Source organism: Oncorhynchus nerka, linkage group LG17 (genome assembly GCF_034236695.1).
Source record: "Oncorhynchus nerka isolate Pitt River linkage group LG17, Oner_Uvic_2.0, whole genome shotgun sequence".
Taxonomy (NCBI): Eukaryota; Metazoa; Chordata; class Actinopteri; order Salmoniformes; family Salmonidae; genus Oncorhynchus; species Oncorhynchus nerka.
In genome coordinates, this window is record NC_088412.1 from 20,864,162 (window position 1) to 20,884,720 (window position 20,559).

The following is a 20,559-nucleotide window of genomic DNA, read 5'->3' on the forward strand; positions in this document are numbered from 1 at the left end:
ATGTTGTGACATGGTAGGGGTGGTACAGAAGATAAATCTATTTGGTAAAATACCAAGTTCATATTATGGCAAGAACAGCTCAAATAATCAAAGAGAAATGACAGTCCATCATTACTTTAAGACATGAAGGTCAGTCAATCTGGAACATTTCAATAATTTTTAAAGTTTCTTCTAGTGCAAAACTATGAAGCTCTATGATGAAACTGGCTCTCATGAGGACCGACCACAGGAAAGGAAGACCCAGAGTTACCTCTGCTGCAGAGTTTAAGTTCATTAGAGTTACTAGCCTCAGATATTGCAGCCCAAATAAACACTTCACAAAGTCCAAGTAACAGACACATCTCAACATCAATTGTTCAGAGGAAACTGCATGAATCAGGCCTTCATGGTCTAATTGCTGCAAAGAAACCACTACTAAAGGACACCAATAAGAAGAAGAGACTTGCTTGGCCCAAGAAACACAAGCAATGGACATTAGACCGGTGGGAATCTGTCCTTTGGTCTGATGAGTCCAAATGTGAGATTTTTTGGTTCCAACTGCCGTGTTTATGTGAGACACAGAGTAGGTGAGCGGTTGATCTCCGCATGTGTAGTTCCCACTGTGAAGCATGGAGGAGGAGGTGTGATGGTGTGGGGGTGCTTTGCTGGTGATACTGTCAGTGATTTATTTAGAATTTAAGGCACACTTAACCAGCATGGCTACAACAGCATTCTGCAGTGAGACTGTTGGAAAAGCATTCCGGGTGAAGCTGGTTGAGAGAATGCCAAGAGTGTGCAAAGCTGTCAAGGGAAAGGGTGGCTACTTTGAAGAATCTCAAATATAAAATATATTTTGATTTGTTTAACACTTTTTTGGTTAATATGTGATTCTATAGGTGTTATTTCATAGTTTTGATGTCTTCACTATTATTCTACTAATGTAGAAAATAGTAAAAAATAAAGGAAAATCCTTGCATGAGTAGGTGTGTTCATACTTTTGACTGGTACTGTACATAATAATGAATTGCAATACACCTTGATATGACATTCTATAGCCCATAGTTGAGTTGCTGCCTGTTCTGATTTCATCATTGTTTTAGTGGATCATTTTTGCCAATTCAAATGTGTTATCCTGCACCTTGTTCAGGGGCGGTTTTAATTTTCCTCTTACACCATTGACTACAGATTGTTTTATTTACAAGCTCCCTGAATTTGACCGTCAGTCAATGTGTGGTCAAGTGTCAGATTAGATGTTTGCATTCCCGATCCCAGAATGTTAATGATATTCCTGCCTTTGGTAGAGTGAGATTTGTACAAAGCAGCTAGCGGGCAACCTGGCCAAGCTGCACTTGCACTGCCCACTCAGCACAGAACGGAGTGTCACTTAGCATAATGGCATCAGCGGGGGATGTTTTTGATCTTAATTGCATGCAGACTGCAGACTGCATCCACCTCTAACGCTGTTGTTGTTTACCACAGCAGATTCCACGTCTGCTAGAGTGATGAAAAAGCTTAGTGCAAGCCTTTCTTTAACATGTGCCTTATATGACGATGATATCATTTGTATTGTTCTATTGGTGAGTATAACGAAACGATTATAGTTATAGAAGACACAGCAATGTATTTGCGAGTGTGATATGTATATGCTGTCAAATGCTAGAACTCTGCGGCAGCCATTGGGTGTCAACAGGCTAAACACATTTCAGAATCATTTCTATGGTTGCAGATATAATGTGTGCATTTATTTTGGGTGTCTGTGTTGTATGCTTATAGTAGGACTATGGTGGCTATGGCAACAGCCCAAATAAACAAATGTAAAGCAGTGGCCAACCTGAGACGGTTTTCCCCTAAAATGTCTGGCATTCCTAAATTAGTCTTGAGACAAAGTGACAAATGTAGAGAGTATTGAGTATAGCGCAATATGTTCCAATGGTGTTTTTTGCCCCGTGATTCTGTGTATGAAAAACGACTATCTATACTCAACAATTAACTTTCTTACTGCTGTGCAGTTATTTTTATTTCCTGTTTCCTATAACATATACATACCTTTGTAAAAATAAAAACATGTTGACATACTGTATTCTAACTGTATAACCCTATGCATTGAGTCCTGGTTTGTTGTGCTGTCGTCCAGATCTTTTACGTGTGAATGTGCTGTGACATAAGAAAAATGGGACAGTAAATTAGTGCGGGACCTTAATGAAACACAACAGCTCAGAAGACATCGATCCAGTACCTCATCTGTTTGTAATGGGTTACTCACTTCTCAGAGGCTTGTGTGGATGAAGCAATTACATACAGATTGCATCATGCACTCCTCCATTAATAAACTGACACTTCCATGTCCTTGGCGTCTTGGCTTTCTTTATTACCCTTCATGACCTTTATGTGTGGATGGACATGTTCTACAACCTCTTGATCACATTTTATCCTCTACTTGCATCCACACCCAAGCCATAGACATACTGATGCAATTGGGTCAAGTTGAGGGGGTGATGATATCCCCCTTGTTAACAAAAAAGAGTCACTTTATTTGGATCTTCCATCTGTAAATGCTCTAAAGATGGTCATACCATCAACAAACTATCTGTTGATAAGAAACTACTTGCTAATGTTAGGGTTAGGATAAAGGTTAAGGTAAGGGTTAAGGTTAGGGCTAGTGAGTGGAGGCTGCTGAGGGGAGGACGGCTCATAATAACGGCTGGAACGGAGTGAATGGAATGGCATCAAACACATTGAAAATATGTTTTTGGATGTATTTGATACCATTCCACTGATTCTGCTCAGGTCGTTAGCACGAGCCCGTCCTCCCTAATTAAGGTGCCACCAACCTCCTGTGGGGCTAGTAGATAGTTGAAATGTTACTGATAGTCTGTAGAGCATCTCCAGATGGACTATCCAAATAAAGTGTTACCCAAAAATGACCCCATTGTAAACTATATAAATGTTTTAACCATTTCAACCCCTACCTGTCAACGCAACTACCGTCCTCCCTGTTCATTTCTGCATCCCCTGAACGCAATCACCCAAAGTGATCTGAGTCTACCTCCCCAGCAGCATCCTGTAGGTACTAGAGCCTCGGGCCAAGCTTAAGACAGAATCACACAGGGTGGCTGAGTACCACGTGTTTATAATGCCAACAGTCACATATTCTCATAAGGCCTCCAGTGATGGCCTTACATAATAATGACTGTAAAAACATGAATTAAAGCACTAAGAATGAATTTGGGGCGAGTAAAAGATGAGAGAAGAAACTTGGCTCATCTTAGTTGCCTGACAAACCTCTAAGCAGTGGTGGGGATAGCAAAGAGAAACTGACTGCCATGGAGTTCACACAGGCAGCCCAATTCTGATATTTGTTTCACTAATTGGTCTTTTGACCAATTAGATCAGCTCTGAAAACGCTGATATGAAACGAGCTGATGTGATTGGTCAATTTGACTAATTAGTTGAAAAAAAGATCAGAATTGGGCTGCCTGTGTGAACTCCATGGCAGTCAGTTTCTCTTTGATGTGATTGCAGAGATCTCAGAAGAGGATATGCACTCACAGAGAACAACTTCAAGGCTGCTGCCTCAGCAAGAGCGATTATATTTCATTATGTCAACCTCTAACATCCTACACACACTAGTACCCACTATAACTGATAATAACTCCCACTTGTTAAAAAGACTTGTACTGAAAAATCTGATTGCTGATAGATAAAATATGTAGCCAATATTATTTCGGAAGTATCTTGTTGATAAGATGTGAAATTATTATGTAACCCCAGTGCACTTTTAGCAGCCAGAATGATACAACAAACACATCATGTTTGGATATGAAATCATTAGAAAGATCAGTTTGCCTTTTTGCAGGGTGTTTTCTTCCAGAACAGAAATAGCACAGCACAGCACAGCACAGCACAGCACAGCACAGCACAGCACAGCACAGCAGTGAGCCGTGAGCCGTGCCGGTCCCTCCCTCGGCTCAGCAGGCCATTGTATGTTTACCAGCAGTCATTCATGTTTCACCTCCACATGTTCCATAGCTTGTAATGATTTGAGTCTTTCATTTCCATGGCCTAGTGGAGGAGTGGATATCACAGCCCACCCCTGGCTTAATGTGGAGGAAGAGACTTTGGTGAAAATGAAAACAAACAATAATGCTGTGTGAAGAAGTAGGTTTCACACAGTTGTGGTGATGAATGATGGTGTTGACCAGATGTTGTGGGATGTGGGATGATGATGTATAGAGAGACAGTGCCGATGAGGTGAGAATGGAATCAATGTGGAATTGAGTCAGAAAGTTTCTTTATCACATCTTACCTGTTCAAGTGCTGTATCTGTTTTGGGAATTAGGCTGCGTTCACACAGGCAGCCCAATTCTGATCTTTTTCCCCCAAATTGGTTTCACGCAGTTGTGTATATTTAGGTCATGTGCGTGGCTAAAACTCTTCCCACACAGGGAGCAGTGGTAAGGCTTCTCTCCTGTGTGTATTCACGGATCTCTTTTGGTTCTCTGCCCGGCTGAAACGTTGCCCACACTGAGAGCAGTGGAAGGTCTTCACCTTTCTCTGAGTCTATTGGTGGAGTTTAAGGTGAGCTGGACAAATACAATTCTCACGGCTCACTGTGATCACTTGACATCCATCTTCTTCAGCACCCCATCTCCATTTTTATCGCCATCTTCCTCAAATTCAAATCAACCTCTGCTTTCCTCATTTTCTTTGACCTCTTGTTCCTCTTTTTTCCCATTAGAAGTTCTCAGAAATCAAGCTTTCTGTGTCCCTGTCCCAATATTCCTCTTCTCCTGACTTTTAATTTGTATTCGTTATACAAATGATTAGCAATCCACAACTTACTTCACTACATCATACATGTCTGACACAAAACAAAATACAGGTAAAAACAAGAAAACAAGTGCAACTGCATTCACCCTGAAAAAAATCACGAAATGGTTCATGTAATTTTTGTTATTATCTATGGATAATGTCTTAACAAGATGATTCAATTACATTAGAAATATTTGTAATTTTTGTATAGAATTCTGGAATTTTGATTGTATAAAGTATTTGACATCAAGAAATCAAGAAAAAAAAAGTTTTTATTTCAATGGTCTTGTTATCATTGCAATAGTAACATTATATCCTTCATGTCAGAAACATGGGTAGTGTTCAAAAAGCTAAATAAGGTTTCCCCAAAATCTACCACAGATTTACATTCATAGAACAAGAATTTCACTTTTTTTCCGCAGAAAACGCAGATATCAATATCCACAAATTTGGCTAATATAGAATTACATTGGTGTATCTTATGTAGAATCTTAAAGTTGTACTTCCTTAAATTTGTTTCGTATGCAGTATTTGTAAGGCATCAACCAAGCTTTTTACAGACAATGTCAGGAAAACCAAAAATGTTTACCTCGAGGCGTAAATTGCCTAATGTTGTTACAATAAGATTTCTCAAGAAAACCCACGCCTTCCAGGCTGAGTTCTGGATAAATTCTGTGATTATCACCAAAGTTAAGGTGAGTTTTCATTAGTGTAGTTAGACCACTGGGAATGGCACTGAAAACTCTGAAAAATATTGGAAACTCATTCAATGTTATAAATTGTTCATATGAAAGAATATTACCCCTGTAGTCAAACACATCAAGAACAGAGTTAACATTCCTTTCAGGCCAGCTGGGGTAGAACAATGATTTATTCCTTACAGTTATGTCTGAATTATTCCACAAAAGAGTCTTATGCAGGGAAAGGTTTGGAGGAAACATATTTTCCTGGACATTAAAGCTTGTTGGTGAAACCTAGCCAATGTAGCAGGTAATCTTCCAAGAAGATCATTACATTTCAGTAAAAATGGAAGACCTCCCAACTAATTGAACACATTGTTTGGAATTAAATACCAAATTGATTCTGTATTGACCAAACATACTTTCAACCAATTGATCTGGAAAGTGTTATTTACGTCAACAAAATCCAACACTTCCAGACCTCCTTCAGATCTTCTATTTGAGAGGACTGACTTTCAGTTTGTGAGACATTTTTCCAGATGAAGTAAAGGAAGGTCTTGTTGATCAATTTATATGTAGAGGGATTTACAAATGAAGACAATGAGGGGTACATGAAGCGAAACAGTCGCTCTGCCTTGGACAGAAGCACTCTCACAAGTATAGATAGATCCTTTTGTAGCAATTATGAAATATATTCTTGGTTTTCTTAATTTTAAGAGACAAATTCATATGTTGTCTGACTAAGTGATTTTTAGACAGATTTATACCTAAATATTTAACACAGTCCTTTACAGGAATATTTTCCATTTCTTTATCATCAGTCATATTAACATAAGATTTCACATTTAGAAACATTAAGTTTTAATCCAGATGCAATAGAAAAATAAAAAATGGATAAGCCATGCCAATTTGCAATATTCAGAATATCTGGAGATAGAAATTCAACTACCAAAATGGAAAAAAATGTGATATTTGGCATCCCTGTTGTACACTTCTGATGATATGGAATTGTTAAAGGGTTTAGTATCACAGAACTATTTATAACTTTGTAAAACATGCAAATTCCTTTGATCAAATGTTCAACGAAAGAGATATTCATGTTCAATTGTGTCAGAGGCTTTCCAAAATTCCAAAAATAAAATAATAGCATCTGAGTCAATTGCATCTGAATGATCCATAAGGTCCAAGACTAAACAAATGTTGGAAGTTGTGACGGCCCTTCATAAAGCCTGTTTGAGTCTCATTTATATTGTAATCTATTCCTTTCTTTAATATTTGGCATAAACCAGAGCAATCAATATTTAATAAAGTGATTGGTCTCCAATTGTCAATAAGAGAAGGGTCTTTATCAGGCTTCAGAATTAGTGAAATAAGTCCCTGTTTCATAGTGGAAACTATTTCACCATTTCAATGCAATCTTGAAACACATTTTTAAAAATAGGGTCTTCTATAACTCGCAAAACTGCCTATAGAATTCAACTGAGGCCATCAGGGTAGGTGATTTCCCTTTTTCATTGAATTCAAAGCCTCTCTAATTTCCTCAATTGACACAGGTGATTCGCAAACTGAGTTGGAAATCATCCTCAATCACAGTGACATAATTCTGAATGTGGCGAATGTAGCTTTCGCAACCATTTTCCTAAAATTGTGATTTTCATAAAAGGAATTGACAAATGTTGATATTGTAATGGGATCTTTGCACAATAAATCATTCATTTTAATTTTGCCATTGTAGATTTTCTTTTGTAGTTATCTTTCCAAGTGCAAAAAAAATAAATGGTGTTTCTTTTCCCCTCTTCAATCCCTTTCACTCTTTATCTGACAAAGGCACCCTGTATTATAATTCTTTAGAAAACGGTCAAGATTGCTCATAATTCTTTTCTCTCGACAAGTTGCTTCAGCTCTTGGGCACGTTTAAACTACAACTCTGACTTTATATTTGAATAATTCCCATCTACCTCCATGACTGAAGTCTTTTCTTGCAAAAAAATGTTTTGGCTAACGATTTGATGTTTTCAATAAAAATAGGATCTTTAAGAAGTGTATTTAATTTCCAATAGCCTCGAATACCCTTCAATTTCTTTTAGCAGCTTGTAGATGAAGGGAAATCAAATGACGCTCAGAAAAGGGAGCCAATTGATGATCTACATACAGTGGGGAGAACAAGTATTTGATACACTGCCGATTTAGCAGGTTTTCTTACTTACAAAGCATGTAGAGGTCTGTCATTTTTATCATAGGTACACTTAAACTGTGAGAGACGGAATCTAAAACCAAAATCCAGAATATCACATTGTATGATTTTTAAGTAATTAATTTGCATGTTATTCCAACACTTTGAGAGCATGAGCAGTGGCCACACGCAGAAAAATGACCCCCAAACTCAACTCTGTTTTACTCCTGTCGCGGCGGAAAACCTTCAGCTGTCTCTTTCTACACAGCTCAACCACCAGTCTTTCCTGGCTGCAGAAATGTGTGGACGCAGTGTTCTTCTTCGATGAGGTTTAACAGCGGTTGGCATCCAATAAATGTTGCATTACTGCCACATACTAGACTAGAGTATACTGTACCTCGCTTATACTTGGCTAAGTACAAATAAATCAACCAACACCCTACTATCTAACCCGACACTCACTAAAAACCCACCACCCTACTCAACTATTTAAATATATCTAGTCCTACCGCAGGCCAACACCACCACTCAACACACCTTGTAACTCTTCTGACATCAAATCTCACACACCCAAATACCTCTCTGCAGCTGCCACAACAACTTCAATTTTCTACAACTTACGTTGCATCCTGCAGTACGGTTGATAACCTTTGCTATAAATCTGTTCTTAATGAAGCATATATAACTATCCCTCTGGCCTATCCCTCTGTACTGGTACAGATTTTCTCTCCAATTTCGTGGTATCCAATTGGTAGTTACAGTCTTGTCTCATCGCTGCAACTCCCGCCCGGACTCGGGAGAGGCGAATGTCGAGAGCAGTGTATCCTCCAACACAATGCCCGCTTAACCCGGAAGCCAGCCGCACCAATGTGTCGGAGGAAACACAGTACACCTGGCGACCGTGGCAGCATGCACTGCGCCCGGCCCACTACAGGAGTTGCTAGTGCGTGATGGGACAAGGACATCCCTGCCGGCCAAAACCTCCCCTAACCCAGACGACGCTGGGCAAATTGTGCGCCGCACCATGAGTCTCCCGGTCACGGCCGGCTGCGACAGAACCTGGATTCAATCCCAAAATCTCTAGGTCCACAGCTAGCACTGTGATGCAGTGTCTTAGACCACTGTGCCACTTCGGAGGCTTACGCATCTTCTCTACTTTCGTCACTGCCCCAGCAATTCAAAACTACTTTATTGGCATGGCAAACATCTGTTTACATTGCTAAAGCAAGTGAAATCGAAATAAACAAAATGAACAGTAAACATTACTCTCACAAAAGTTCCAAAGGAATAGAGACATTTCAAATGTCATATTATGGGTATATAGTGTTGTAACGATGTGCAAATAGTTAAAGTACAAAAGGGAAAATAAATAAACGCAAATATGGGTTGTATTTACAATGCTGCTACAGCATACGACAACTTCTGCACTACTATAACCCTGAAAAACTCAACCTGCCTCTCACACACTGGACATTTCGGAAGTTCTTTGAGCCAGGCCCAGCCAATCAGATTTTTACATTTTTAAAATATTCCTCAGCACGATCCCGCAGGTGAAGAAGCCTGATGTGGAGGTTCTGGGCCGGATGTGGAGATCACGTGGTCTGCGGTTGTGAGGCCAGTTGGACATACTGCCAAATTCTGTAAAATTACATTGGAGGCAGCTTATGGTAGAGAAATTAACATTAAATGGCAACAGTTCTGGTGGCCATTCCTGCAGTCAGCATGCCAATTGCACACTCCCTCAAAACTTGAGACATCTGTGGCATTGTCTTGTGTGACAACACTGCACATTTTAGAGTGGCCTTTTATTGTCCCCAGCCCAAGGTGCAATTGAGTAAACAAATTTGTGCACGAAATTTGAGAAAAATAAGATTTTAGTGGAGAGAGAGAGAAACTTGATGCTCTAACTATCACACTAACTATCACTGAATTCCTACAAGTCTGTACGTAGTCACTAAATGTGATTCCAACCAATTGCCTATGCATTGCTTAGGATAGTTAGTCTTTTTTCAACAAATAACTATATTTCATACCTATTAGAATTGATGCAGTGTTACGCTGTGTAGTGTCCCACAGGCAGTCAGGCTCCTGTTTTTTCTGTGTTGTAGGTATCTGTCAGAGCTGTGCTGTGTGGACGGGGCTTTTGGTGTGGGCCAGGCTACCTTCCCTGTGGTAAGTTACTGTCACATTCGTTGAAATGAGTAGACCAAGGCGCAGCATGCGTAGAGTGGGTTGTCGCTGGAGGAACCAGACCGTGGATCGTCGCCGGAGGATCCAGACAGTGGCTCGTCGCCGGGGAACCGCACCATAGATCGTCGCAGGAGGCTCTGGACTGAGAACCCCTGCTGAAGGCTCTGGAGGCTCTGGATTGCCGACCATTGCATAGAGGCTCTGGACCGCTGACTGTCGCTGGAGGCTCCGGACCGCCGACCGTTGCTGGAGGCTCCGGACCGCCGACCGTCGTTCAAGGTTCCAGACCGCGGACCGTCTCAGGAGGCTCTGGACCGCAGACCGTCGCTGGAGGTTCTGGACCGCAGACCGTCTCAGGAGGTTCCGGACCGCAGACCGTCTCAGGAGGTTCCGGGCCGCAGACCGTCTCAAGAGGTTCCGGGCCGCAGACAGTCTCAGGAGGTTCCGGACCGCAGACCGTCTCAGGAGGTTCCGGACTGTAGACAGTCGTTGGAGTGGGAACTGTCGCCAGAAGCTCTGGACTGGGAACTGTCGCCGGAAGCTCTGGACTGGATGCCTGATGCGTGGTGCCGGCACTGGTGGCACCGGGCTGATGAAACACACATCAGGGCGAGTGCAGGGAGGAGGCACAGGATGCACTGGACTGTGGAGGCGCACTGGAGGCCTGATGCGTGGGACCGGTACAGGTGGCACCGGGCTGATAAAACGCACATCAGGGCAAGTGTGGGAAGCTGGCACAGGACGCACTGGGCTGTGAAGGAGCACTGGCGACACAGTGCGTATAATCGAAGCAGGATATCCTAGACCGAGGAGACGTACTGGAGACCAGCAGCGCTGAGCCGGCACAATCCGTCCTGGCTGAATGCCCACTCTAGCACGGCAACTGCGGGAAGCTGAAACAGAGCGCACCGGGCTGTGAATGCGCACTGGAGACACCGTGCGCATCATCACATAACACGGTGCCTGACCAGTCACACGCTCCCCACGGTAAGCACGAGGAGTTGGCTCAGGTCTGAACCCTGACTCCGCCAATCTCCCCGTGTACCCCCCATTTTTGGGGGGGCTGCCTCTCATGCTTGCTTCGTTGAGCTATCTCTTCGTATTGTCGCCGTTCCGCTTTCGCTGCCTCTATCTCATCCTTCGGATGGCGATACTCCTCGGCCTGTGTCCAGGGTCCTTTACCAACCAGGATCTCCTCCCAAGTCCACTCCTCCTGTACACGCTGCTTGGTGGGATCTTCTGTCACGTTTGTTGAAATGAGTAGACCAAGGCGCAGCATGCGTAGAGTTCCACATAATTTTAATAAACCGAAACTCACTGAACAAAACAACAAACAACCAACCTACCAAACGAACGAAACGCGAAGCTACTGTTGGGCACTCAGGCAACTAAATGTAGACAAGATCCCACGAATAACAATGGGGAAATGGCTACCTAAATATGATCCCCAATCAGAGACAACGATAAACAGCTGCCTCTGATTGGGAACCATATCAGGCCACCATAGACATACAGTACATTTCACCTAGATGACCGACCCAAGTCACTTCACGCCCCAACCAACACAGAGAATAAACAGCTTACTATGGTCAGGGCGTGACAGTTACATTACACCCCTCCTATTCACCACCCTTCTTTCTCTCACTCAATCTGTCTGTCTATCTCTGTCTGTCTCTCAGACATTAGGAGTGAATTAACTCAAAAGTCTAACACAGCCAATATCTTCTGTTCTTCAGGGTGTGAAGCTGCTCTCCTACCTGTACAACGAGGCCCAGAGCAACTGCAGCAATGCAAACTACACCATGCTGCTGTCCCTGCTCAAGAGCAGCTGTGAGCCCTACACATGGTCAGTCACCCCAGTCTGACACACACACAACATGTATTGATCTGTCCCACACATCCCACGTGGAATTCATGCTAACCTGCATGACTGCATCACCACAATGCCTTAAAGATGCTGGTAAACAACCTGTGCAGGCATGGCTATGTGCCTGATCGATCCTGTTCCCTGTGTTGGTGCTGTCTGTAGATTTGTGTCAGACTGGGTGTACGGCAAAGTGGTCCGGGACGTGAACAGAGAGTTCATGATCGTGGTCAACGAGGACTACCTCAGCTTCAGAGGTCAGAACATACAATTCACTGCCTAACTAGTGACTGTAGTGACCTTGGTACAGCACCCTGCGACCTGCATCAAGCAGTTCAAGCCTCTTGTAGTGACGAGAGCTATTGATACAGCCTGTTAACACATATGGATTTCGTTACCACATTCAAGGACAGTATCACCTTTAGATGTGTCTGTGGTTTAGAGGATCATTAGCTGATCTGCAACACCTCAACTCCTGCAGGGACCAACCTGGGGTTCCTCACTCCTGTTTTAGAGGACACACTAATGTCAACGACTTTACTCAGAGAGAAAGAGGCGAGAGGATTTACTCCGCTCAAAATCTGTCCGCATGAGATAAGCAGACCAAGTGGGGATTATTTGAATGGAGGTCTATGAGAGAGTGTCAAATTACGTGAGGCTTATTTGATCGAAAATAAGTTTCATAATGTTTAGACTGCTACAAATGTACTGATAAAAGTGGATGCACGTGGCAACTTTGAGAAAACAACTTGATTGGTTCTGTTCACACGCGTATCTGCCCTCTCATTGGCTAGAATGATCCCACCTGATCTCGCCTCCTTCCTCCCGTCTTTGAGTACATGTATTTCCATTGTTGGAGCGGTCACTTGACTATCTTGTCAATATAATGGATACTATTTGCTTTACTCCAAGTGAGTCAGTTAGCGAAGCAGTCAGTGAAACTTGCTTGGAAAAACTCTGGAAGATTTAGGATCACATCTTCATGTAAAGAGCTATAATATGAAACCTGGTGAATTCACACCCCCCGGTGCCTGTATTAGGGTACACCAGATTAACCTGCTCAGTTTTTATTTCTATATTAGAGCCAGGAAAAACCCAGTTGGAAAAACTCCTGGCCCCACTGTAGTAGGGTCAGGAAAAAGTCATTGCGTAGTCATTATTCCTGTGCCTCATAGTCTCCCTTTCATCTTTCCCATCTTCTCTCTCCGCCTAGACAAGCACTTCTGGGTGCAGGGCACAACCCTAATCTCCCCTGACTTCGAGGACTGCGTGCCTGTCTTCTCTGACACATTGTCAACGACGTCTACGGGAGGACCATTAACCTACTCAAGATCTACTGTCCCCAGGTCAGTAGTAATAATTCATTTTCACAGCCATACCGTCTCATATTATGTCCTAGGGTCAGTGATTACTAGGATGAAATTACACCGAGTGGCACAGCGGTCTAAGGCACTGCATCTCAGGGCTAGAGACGTCACTACAAACCCTGGTTCAATTCCAGGCTGTATCACTACCGGCCGTGATTGGGAGTCCCATAGGACAGGGCACAATTGGCCAAGTGTTGTTAGGGTTTGGCCGGGATAGGCTGTCATTGTAAATAAGAAGGCTTGCCTAGTTAAAATAAATAAATCAATAATAAAGATACTGACCCATGGTTAAGGTTAGACTGTGGGAGTGCTAAGTTTTTCCTAGATCTGTACCTAAGCATCTTCTACCAGATCAGCTCAGCGGTCTTATGTTGGAGCTCAGAGTCTGAGCTTCCCTCGCATCGCTGTCACCTTCTCCCTGCTGGCAGAGATGTGCCGTGTACTGAGGATGCATCCTTAGAAATGCATGAAACTCAAAACTGCCATTAATAAATAATACATAGAATTTTATAGCACTTTTCTAAAGCCAAAGATGCTTTAAAGTGTAGTGCAGTAATGTTAATTAGAAAGATGTAAGGAGAAGAGAGAGCAAGAGAGGGAAAGCAACAGTAATGGCCCATTAAACTGATGTACAGATACGCAACTTGAAACCCTGCATGATCTACAGTACAAATCCATGGCCTATCTTTCAGCTAGAACAGAGGGCAGGAGAGAACAGAACAGGGTTGAGGTAAGCCAGAGGACAGGGGAGAACAGAACAGGGGAGAGGTAAGCCAGAGGATAGGGGAGAACAGAACAGGGGAGAGGTAAGCCAGAGGACAGGGGAGAACAGAACAGGGGAGAGGTAAGCCAGAGGACAGGGGAGAACAGAACAGGGGAGAGATAAGCCAGAGGACAGGGGAGAATAGAACAGGGGAGAGGTAAGCCAGAGGACAGGGGAGAACAGAACAGGGGAGAGATAAGCCAGAGGACAGGGGAGAACAGAACAGGGGAGAGGTAAGCCAGAGGACAGGGGAGAACAGAACAGGGGAGAGGTAAGCCAGAGAGCAGGGGAGAACAAGGAGAGGTAAGCCAGAGAGCAGGGGAGAACAAGGGAGAGGTAAAGCCACAGGGCAGCAGATAGATCTCTGCTAATGATGGTCTGTCTTTGTTCTCTGTCTTTGCTGCTAGGTCCTGTGCAGAGAGCAGGCACGCCAGGAACTGATCAATCAGGTCGGAGTCGGCCCGCCAAGACACTGGAAAGCATCTGTGGTGAGAGGGACCATACACACGGTATCATACACACTGGTACACACACACTTAGACACATGCACAGGCGCACACACACACCTTGCTACAACACTGATTATACCTTTACAACATTGCTCACAAAACTGATTACACCCCAAAAGAGTTATTGGCACATCCCTCTAAGAGCTCTCTATAACCCTAAGGATTCCTTACAGAGACGAAAGAGAGAAGGCGGGCTGATATGAATGAGAAAAGGCTTTGAACAGCTTCCAGCACTGCAGGGTGGGAAATCTAATCATAACTCACATAGTTTAGGAAACTGCTCATATAATTTATTACTTCAAATATGTGCAGCGAGAAGTGAATGAAGCTAGGGCCAAGTACTGCTGTGTGTGTATGTGTGTGTTAAGGGGGTAACCGGCATGCTGCTGTCTCTTGCCCACTGCAGGGTGCCTGGTGTCACAGCGTCTGGCTGATGAGGGAGCGCTATGAGGACCTGAGACTGCACCTGGAGCAGGAACAAGAGGTGGGACAGACACAGAGAAGGGAAGCCAGAGAGAGAGCGTTGCACTTTACTTTCAACTTTCCCTTTGAACTCTTTATATTTGAACTAGCTTGAGAGAATGTGACATCGACAGAGAAAGAATGACAACTCAACTGTTTCCTTTTTGACATTCATATCTTAGAGAGAGAGAGAGAGAGAGAGAGAGAGAGAGAGAGAGAGAGAGAGAGAGAGAGACACTCACACACAAACACACTTACTCTTTAACTCCTTTTTGATCTTGAATCATATCATCATATCACCTGTTAGGAACAAAACACTGTTCTTTAATCTGCAGTGTTACTGTTGTTTTGCCTCAGCTGTAGTGTGGGTGTAACCTGTGTTTGTGTGTGTGTGTGTGTGTGTGTGTGTGTGTGTGTGTGTGTGTGTGTGTGTGTGTGTGTGTGTGTGTGTGTGTGTGTTGTTGCACAGTGCAGACAGGAGAAATGAGCAGGAGGATGACTACAGCTTTGGCAGAAAGAATAAACTACAGGACCTGGAACAGCAGCTAGAGATCAGAGCCAAGTCTGTTCACTAGGGGGCGTCACCAAACACACGTGACACATAGAGCCATGCCTTGCCACTAGGGGGTGCCACCACACCAAACTCATGTTGTACACACGAAGCCATGCCTGGCCACTAAGGGTGCGCCACCACACCAAACACACGTTGTACACACATAGCCATGCCTGGCCACCAAGGGGGCGCCACCACACCCAACACACATTGTACACACCCTAGAGCCATGCCTGGCCACTAGGGGGTGCCACCACACCCTACACACGTGTTGTACACACAGAGTCAGGCCTGGCCACTAAGGGGCGCCAACACACTAGTGATGCGTGGGTTTGTCTCCTAACCTGTAGTTATATCCGCAGGGCGGGTTTAGGGTAATTTAATATTGTGTGGATGAAGGGCGGGTGAGGGGTGGGCATGTTGAATAAAGAGAAAACAATATCTTAAAAAATCCAAGAATGTACCATTTTTGTGCAATTTGTATCTTTGAGGTTTTTCTTAAATTATTTTAGGCTATATGTCATTAGTGCGTAAGCATAAGCTTTATGTCCTAACTGTACTCATGCCAAAAAGCCAACACACCAATTGCCAAATGCTTTTGGGAACGACCAGAAAAAGTTAACGTCGATCCATGGAAGCAAAAAGGACAACATGGAAGTTTAATTCAATAAGAGAAAAGCTGTGAAAGGAGAGTTGAAAATAAAGAGAAGGGAGGGTCAGAAAAGTCATGTTTGGGAAAGATTTGGTTAAGTGGAAAAAGAGGATGATAGCAGTGCTGGCTATGTTATGTATGATGATTGTGAGGCACTTTACAAATTTGACAGGGACCTCAAATAGGCCTATGGCACATCAAGGGAACTGTAGTTTAGTTGGGTTACATGGAAACTGAAATCTGGACACTGACTTTAGGTCTATAACCTCTCACAACTCCTTCAGAATTAAGTATTTCTTGCAGTAAAATGATACACCATATGTAGGTGTAGCCGATGTGACATGTGCAAAGCGTCCCTGGTTCGCGCCCAGGACGGGACGAGGGGACGGACGTAAAGTCTATACTGTTACATGGGCAACATTTTTACTTGGGAACAGGGGTGGAGAAATGTGATTTCCGTTCCTCAGCCTCTGACTGTAGCCTACAGCTCACTTTCTATATTAGCGTGTTGGGTAGGGTGGGGACTTCAAATGTTCACTTGACCACATATAGTGATATAACAATTGCTGGCGGCTGTGGTTGAACAAACAGATGATCTGCCCACCACCACACCATGCACACGTTACACACACAGAGCCAGGTCTGGCTACTAGGGGGCGCCACCATACACACACACACATATTACACAGCCACTCACACTCATTCCTTTAGAGCAAATACTTTTTAAAAGCATAAATTGGAGCTATATTTATTTACAGTGTCCAAATGTAATAAAGCACGAATAATGGTTATAGGTTATTATGATAAAGGTCAGAGTTGCACTAATCTCATAATCAAATCATATCATCTCATATCTTGATATTTAAGACAAGCCTGATTAGGGTGAACATATAAATAACCTGAGAACCAATGCATCCTGGTCCTCAGGAAGGAGCTGTTTGCCCAGTACAGCCACCTATCAAAGGAGGTAGAGGGTTCAGTGAATGAGACTGGATGGTTCCCAGGCACAGTTCCTACAGCAAGACCAGCAGCTGACTAAGGTATGTACTCTCTCTCATACACACTGGGGAAAGGGGCTATAAGAATCCTGTTAAAGATGGTGATGATGATGATGGTGGTGGCTGATGATGAGGATACATTACTATTAGATACAGTACTTATCTAAACCCCCAGGCTATTCTTGAGAAGCATCCTCTAGGAGGGCAGAGACCCCCTATGGAAATAATACAGCCACCACCAGCTCAGACCACTCAACCATCAGTACAGGTATGTGTGTAGAATGGCATCGCATAGAAGTGAACCCATATGCACACTGCTTAAAACTCATAGAAGTGAACCCATATGCAGACTGCTTAAAACTCATAGAAGTGTAAGCTTGACTGAGTGTGTGATCTCTGCTCTCTGTCCTTCCCTCACTGTTCTCATCCCTGTATTGGACATAGCCCTGTGAGCATCAGCCAGAGGAACCAACCCAGGCCCTTCTCCACCAATCCTCTCCCCTAAACTCCCCCTCTACGACCCTCGACGCCTGGCTAGACGTCACTGGACCTGGCTAGACCTCGCTGGGGACCTGCAGTACAGCCTGATGTGGCTCACCTCCACCCCTACATCCCCCTCGGTTCCTCCGAGTCTACTCTAGGATGTGTTGTGTCAGGGAGGGAAGTACCTACAGTCATTCTTCAGACTCCACCTTGGGAGGAGGGTGTGTAGTCTCTGGGGCTGAACCCCTTCATGCTCATCCACCCAGGGTTGAATCTGAGGAGTGTCCAAAGTCACTTCCAAGTAAAGGAATCAGGCGTGTGGTGTCAGAAATGGTAAACCTTCCTTCTCTGATACCAGGAAGTGACTATGGACACTCTTCAGATTCAGCCATGGGAAGAGGGTGCATGCTATCCGGGATTGAACCCCTTCGAGCTCCTTTTCCTGGCAGCAACTTCGGACAATCCTCCGACTCCACCCTGGGCATGGGCTGTGTGGTGTCATGTGTAAATCCTCTACCCTCCCCCATCCCTGGCAGTACCTACAGACACAGCTCAGACTCTGCCTTGAGAGTGGGCTGTGTGGTGACGGAGACTGGTAATGAATACGACCGCAGGACTCTGGAGCAGCAGCGGCTGGCTGAGGGCATCTTGTCCTGGGCAGCGGGCTTGACTCTGTCCCCTGGAGAGAGATCAGAGAGGGAGTACCTCCACTACCTGGCTGCTCAGTAACCGGTGGAGCAGTACGAAGACTGCTGTAGTCTCATGAGTAAGTCAAATACACCACTGGAGGCTGCTGAGCGGAGGACGGCTCACAATAATGTCTGGAATGGAGTCAATGGAATGGTATCAAACCCAGTGAAACCATATGTTTGATACCACTCCATCTATTCCGTTCAGACATTACCGTCCTCCCCAACTAAAGGGCCACCTGTGAAATCCATATATGCCTACATGTATAAATAATGTATAGGTTATGCAGTCAACTCCTGATTAGTGCACTTCACAGGCACTGTGGTAGTATAGAGCAGTGCTTCTCAAACCTCTCCTCCGGGACTCCCAGGTGTTTCACTATTTTCTTGTAGCTCTGAACTAGTTCCCCTGATTCATTACATAAGGGCTTGATGATTAGCTGACAAGTTGAATCAGGTGTGCTATCTCTGGAATAGATCAAACACGTGGAATGGCTGTAGTTTCCTGGGGAGAGATTTGAGAAAGGCTGGTATAGTGCACACATCCATGACAGTCCCAAGTCACTGGGAGATTCTCGTTTGGGCAAAAGACAGTCCTCCGTCCTCTTTGCTCCGTGACCTGGAAACCAATAAGTGGTCGAGAAGTGTGTCAATTCGTTAATAGGCAAATGAAAGTTCCCTCCCCTCCTCGATAGCCACCTTTCATCAAGGATCCTCATGTGTATCCTACTGCAGAAGAGTTTTTAAATCTGCCACACCCCCTTTGAATCAGCTCCTGTTTTGTCAGAGAAAAACATGCACAGTTTAAAAACAATATGCTACGTATTGTTTTATCTATACAACTTTCTGCACAACTGACTTCATTTGTTTTGAGCACTTTATACATTTATTTTGGGATCCAGCCCTGGAAATGTAATTAGCCTAATGACGCGTGAGTGGAGAATCTCATTTCATCCACGTTCACGCTCCTCGCTGACTCTCCTCCATTAACTTTGACCTTTTCCAAAAGGAGGTGAGAGATGACGGAGGAGAGAGTATGCAGGAGGTGTGAAAGATCGAATTGATAAAAGGCCATTGCATTATACGGTATCAGGAACGGACTACTCCAGCCTAAAGTTGGCCAGGAAATTAACAGTAGTCATCTATTTGATTATAAGCTATTTTATTGAAGTAACCAGAAATGTATTATACACATATATTTTGAAGTAGAATCTCACCATGTCTGTTTTTGTGAGCCGTTTCCTCTACAACATCTCTCTATTTGTGTGCTTAGCACGGACTATTTCGTACTCCTGTTAACCCCCCTCCTCTCTCCCCCAGTGTATCATTGGTCAACAAAGTGGTGGTGGAGAGGCACTTTAAAGCCCTCAGGCACTTCCTGCTGATGGGTAGTTTGCCCAGTCTCTCAGCAACCTGATCTTTGAGGATAAAAGAATGCAGCTGTCATGCCTTTTATTTATCTGTTATTTTACCAGGTCAGTTGCAGCAACGACCTGGGGAATAGTTACAGGGGAGAGGAGGGGGATGAATGAGCCAATTGTAAACTGGGGATTATTAGGTGACCGTGATGGGTTGAGGGCCAGATTGGGAATTTTAGCCAGGACAGCAGGGTTAACAACCTACTCTTACGATAAGTTCCATGGGATCTTTAATGACCTCAGAGAGTCAGGACACCCGTTTAACGTCCCATCCGAAAGACGGCACCCTACACAGGGCAGTGTCCCCAATCACTGCCCTGGGGCATGTTTTCAGACCAGAGGAAAGAGTGCCTCCTACTGGCCCTCCAACACCACTTCCAGCAGCATCTGGTCTCCCATCCAGGACCAACCCTGCTGAGCTTCAGAAGCAAGCCAGCAGTGGTATGCAGGGTGGTAACCTCCTAACTTCACCTTTGCCCTGTGCTTCCTCCCTGAGACCTTCCACCCTCATACCTCCGACACTCAACTGCCTGGAGCTACGCTACAAAGGTCAGAGACCGGAGTGTATGAGAGAGCCAGTGTGTGTGTGTGCAGTAGATTACTGTCATCAAGGCAAAGGGTGGCTACTTTGAAGAATCTCAAATATAAAATATATTTAGATATGTTTAACAATATTTTGGTTACTGCATGATTCCACATGTGTTATTTCATAGTTTTGATGTTATATCTATTATTCTACAATGTAAAAAAAATCCCTGCAACCCTGCAACTTTTGACTGGTAGTGTATGTGTTTAGAAACTAATGATACCATGAATATGTTTATTATGTACATGTGTACAAATCTCTCTCCCTACAACAATTGCAATATGTGGTAGTAATGTATGTTTGTTGCTTCAAATATCCCCTATTAAGGATCGACATGAGTCTATCCACATTTAAAATATAAGTACAATGTACCTCAACAAC

The 20,559-nt window shown here is 43.9% G+C and overlaps 1 protein-coding gene across 1 annotated transcript in view; it reads left to right on the forward strand.

Annotated features, from left to right (window-relative positions):
- LOC115144865 (plexin-B2-like) overlaps positions 1 to 2,325 on the forward strand; it is a 256,416-nt gene extending 254,091 nt beyond the window's left edge. Inside the window, exon 37 of the mRNA XM_029685963.2 lies at positions 1 to 2,325. This exon is cut by the window's left edge and continues 1,953 nt beyond it. The gene's annotated coding sequence lies outside the window, so the exon portion shown is untranslated.
- Positions 2,326 to 20,559: the final 18,234 nt, after the last annotated feature.